Raw genomic sequence first — 4,528 nt, forward strand, 5'->3', positions numbered from 1 at the left:
CCCCGCGCCGCCTCCCCCGGTGTCACCCAGCGCCGCTCCCCGCCGCACCCGCGCGCTCGCACCGAAAAGCGCTCGTGGCTCCGCTGCTTCTCGCGGTGTCCTTGGCAAGGGACTTAGAGGCCACTTTTGTGGGCAAGGGAGACGTGTGTCTGGCTTCTTGCAGGTATGTGGGGATTTGTTTTTTCTCTCCAGATGGAAGTCGGATGCTCGCCTGCTGGGTGGCGGTTGGGGAAACGCTTTTTTTTTTCCTCTTAAAAAAAAAAAAAAAAAAAAAACGATTGGAGTGTAGGTTTTTAAATTGTGTTTGGACTCTGACCATCTTGCGTCTCTATTCCGCCGGGTCGCCAGCCCCCCTAGGGAGGGCAGTTGGTAAGAGGGGACTTTGAAAGTAATTCTGTTCTGCAGACTAGAAACTTTGAGAGGGCGAATCGCTGGAAGCCTGAAAAGATTCAACTTTTTTTTTAAGGGGTGGGAGCTTTGAATGCGGACCTTTGTAGGGCCCTGGCTTTTATAATCCAAAACCTAGGTTCGTAATCCAATGTTGCGTTGTTGTTTTAGCATCGTAGAGCCTCCTGGTGTTGCTAAACCACTACTTACTTTCTCGGCATCAGATGGTATCTTAAGCAGAGCGACCGTAGGGTGTAATTGTAGGTCAGTATTGCCTCCTCTGATCGTCAGGGATTTGGAAGGGAACTAGATGCAGGGCACGTTTCCTAGCTGACTTAACCCTGTCAGGTTAGCTCTGCCAATACATCAAAGCGTTGCATTTTTGAAAAAATCCCCACAGCCTGGTGACAGGAGGGGGGAACATTGATGGATTTTCCAGTTTGTTGTGGCTCAGCGATTCTTCATCATTAGATCTGTTTCATCCCCGGGAAGCATCTTTAAATATGCATAGATCTGTACTCTCTGGAGTACTTTTTCCGGTAGGGTATCTAGGTAGTTTTCTTTCATGCTTTAACAGAGTCTTCCCGTTTGTAGTTTCTGGAGGTGTGATCTCGTTCTGAAGGAACAGAAACTGGGAAGCTATCTTAAGGGATTTGCATGACCAGTCCCTTACCTGAATGAGGCACTAAGGAATGAATGCCCTCCGGCCCTCTGCAGGGAGAGGCGTGGGATGCGCGAGAATCGGGATGCAGGACACAGCACTGGGTTAGTTTGGCAAATGGTTTATGTGTTATTTATTTAGCGGGCATTTTAGCGGTGCTTTTAATTTTATCCCCCTCCGTGGGGAACCCTCCTTACACTGTCAGAATTACATATGACCATACACCTACTTGAAGAAGAGGGAAAATAATTGTGTGATGGTTGTTCCATTGAAGGATCAGATGCAACAAAATGTACTTTAGAATGTAGGTGATTACACCTTTCAAAAATCTCCCTTTTTTCTCACCCCCCCCCCCGTTTTCAAGATGGTACTTTCTGTAATAGACACAATTGGCAGTAACACGTTGAATTCTTTGTGAGTTTATTGATTAAACTTTATTTCTGGACTTCAGTAGCTCAGGGGGACGTTAGAGATCCCCTAGAGGGAGCAAATCTCATGGGACTGTATAATAGAAAAGGCATTTCAGTTGGCAGAAGTGTCAGTGTGGTGCAGGGAAACGCAGCTGTAGCAGAGAGTAGTATGTTTAAAATCATGTTTAAGGTGCATGTTTCCTGAATTTGGCACTTGGTTACGGTGTTTGGAGGTTGGAGATGTGAACTGTGTGTGTGTGTGTGTGTGTGTGTGTGTGTGTTGGCATTTTTTTCCATTCATTTTTACTTTTCCAAGGTGAAACTTTTAAATTTGAACAGTCAGTGCTTGTCTGTTTGTAGCCTTATGGAATTGGTGGTTTGTACCACTTTTTGACTCGAATATCTTGTATTTTGAGAACCATTGAGTCCTTCAGTTTCTTACTCATTATTTGATTCTTCTCATGCTAATGCATATGATGGTTAAAATTATTGTAAGTTATTGTAAAATTATTGTTGCTAGATGCTATTGTTGCTCTTTTTGATTATGGTTAACTCTCAGCCTATTGCCTTTGCTAATTTATTATAAATGTTAAGATCCTAGATACCTTGCTAGTGTTGGAAACAGTACAAAAACTGTTAGTGAATGGGAACTGGACATGGATAGGAAAGTACTCTGCATCATAAATCTACTCAAATTTTTAAAATAATGTACTACTTCTACTCTCCTTAGATACTAGCTTGTCTCAGCCCAAAATAGGTTACAAAAATTCAAAATATAGAAACACTTTTCCAAGTACTCTACACTGGGAAGAGGGTGCACCCTGTAGCCAACCAGCGCTACTTGGCTACTATGTTGCTCCCAAGGGGAGCAGGCTGCAGCGCACTACCCAGCCTCAGTGATGTGCATTCTGTAAAATGGGGACACTATTAAAAGTGAGTTTTGTGATGATTAGAACCCCTCAGGTAGTGCCTGGCGCTCTGTAGATGATAGAATCTCAGTCTTTTCCGGAGCTGAGCTTGTGACTGTCCAGTTTTTCGAACTGTTATTCTTCTAATTTTGAGCTTACTCACCCATGGCATCACTTACTTCACTCACCTTCTATTCTTTCCAGCCCTCCAGTCGGCTGTCACAAAGTCTGTCCATCTTTCCTGCCAGCTGTCTTTCCAACTTATCTGATTTTCAGTTTCTATTCTGCGTCCCTCCTCGTAGTTCATACCACTGTTATCTTTCTCTGATTCATTGGCTTCCTGCCCACGCCCTGCTTCTTCCAGTCTGTTTTCCCACCAGCAGCCTGGAAAATAAAATGAAATGTCCCTTGCCGTTTGCTTTTTTGTTTGCCTGTTTCACTTTGGATTTTTGTTTATTTGTCTTACAGTACTGGGGACTGAACCCAAGGCATTTTGTACTGAACTACATTCTCAGCCTTTATTTCTCGCTCTCTATTTTTTTTTCTCAATTTTGAAACAGCATGTTGTTCAGTTGCTGCACTTAGGCTCGAAGTTTTTCTCCTGCCTCAGTGTTCCAGGCTGCTGGCATTTCAGAGGTTAGACACCACATCCTGCTTTCATTTGCTGTTTTTAAGCCTTCGAGGCTCCCAGGAAACTAACTTATTCTTGGGGTGAGATACAAGTTATGTCCTCAGGGCCCTGTGTGGTCTGGCCCTTGTCCTCTGACCCCCATCTCGTGCAGCCATCGTGTCCACATCTCCAGCCGTCTGGCCTTGGGCATCTTCTTGTTCCTGTGGTTCCCTGTTAGTACCATCTATCTCCAGGACTGAGTTCCCAACTTTGGGAGGTACACATATCAATTCTTGGGAAGATTTTCTCTGAGAAGCCACTTCTTACCATGTAAGTGTATTTTTTCCCTCAAAGTATAATAATCTTTTTCTTCTCAATATTTACCGTAATTTGTCATTGTAGATTGTCTTACTGGCCAGTATCTCTTGCTTGCCCTTGAGGGCAGTGATAATGCCTGGTATTATTCACTAGTGCCTGGTACGTGTATTAGTTGCTCAATAAATATTTGTTGTAATGAATAAGACAGTAATATCAGTCTTGTATTTGTATCTTAATTGCCTTGTTTTCGCTGTTAAATTTGCTTTTCATAATAGAAAGGTCAGGCGGACTTTCTCCTGTGCCTTCTCCGCTAGTTGTACAGATGATAGGAAACAGCCCCTGCAGATACCAGCTAAAATTAATGCATTTGGACTCTGAAAAATTCATAGTAATAAGTCAAGACACTCTCTAATTAGTTTTACTCTGTGATTCTTTGTTGTAGATAATCCCTTTTCGAAGTACATAATTAAAGTAATTATGCTTTTTTTTTTTTCACCAGCACCGGATTACTGGAAGGAAAAGAAAATCTAACTATGCTACATGATTTACAGTGTCACATGGTAACATACCAGTCAGCTGCTGGTTGACTGCCAGTGCCAGATTTAAAGAAGGCTGAGAAATCTCCAGTAGAAAAATGATTAGAAGATGACGTGCTTGTATCACTAGACATCCTTTGACCAGACCATTAAGAGTAGGAGTTTCAAAATAGCGCCTAGAGGGGAAGCTCTTTCTCCAGTCTCACTAAACCATTCCTTGTTTTATTGAAGAAAAAAAAAAAGTCCCCAGGCAAAGGAAGACCTCTTGGTTCAGGTATTTCGGTCATATGGCTGCCCTGTGGTGGTGTAACTCAGAGCTACTGTACTTGTCTTTAACATCAATGTTTGTGTCTTTACTTCTTATCTAATTGTGTGTTTTCTCTTGACTTAGTTTTGGGGACTGTAGTTTTCTTCAGAGTTTCCCCTGTCATCCAGAGAGTACATGGCAGTCCAGCTCCTATGTGGTCGTGTGTCCTGCCCAATCACTAAGTACACAGTAGAGTGAGAGTTTATTCTGATGGCTTCAGAATTTCTTCCTCAGTCCCCAGCCACCAGGTCTTCCGGGACTGTGATAGCTGCGAGCGGTCGGGGCCTCAAGGTTTTTGCCAACTTGAGTGCTGTTGGGTTGGAGAACAGGGAAGATTCCAGTTGCGTTTTTGAGCTCCTTTGATGTACCAAGCCCTGTGCTGGGGGCTCCC

At 43.4% G+C, this 4,528-nt stretch overlaps 1 protein-coding gene across 1 annotated transcript in view; it reads left to right on the forward strand.

The window, feature by feature from the left end:
• Positions 1-136: 136 nt before the first annotated feature.
• Positions 137-4,528, forward strand: part of Rassf8 (Ras association domain family member 8) — a 146,908-nt gene continuing 142,516 nt past the window's right edge. Inside the window, exon 1 of the mRNA XM_023718937.1 lies at positions 137-163. The gene's annotated coding sequence lies outside the window, so the exon portion shown is untranslated. The remainder of the gene's footprint in view (positions 164-4,528) is intronic.

The sequence above is a fragment of the Octodon degus genome, unplaced genomic scaffold (genome assembly GCF_000260255.1).
Source record: "Octodon degus isolate 3935 unplaced genomic scaffold, OctDeg1.0 scaffold00064, whole genome shotgun sequence".
Taxonomy (NCBI): Eukaryota; Metazoa; Chordata; class Mammalia; order Rodentia; family Octodontidae; genus Octodon; species Octodon degus.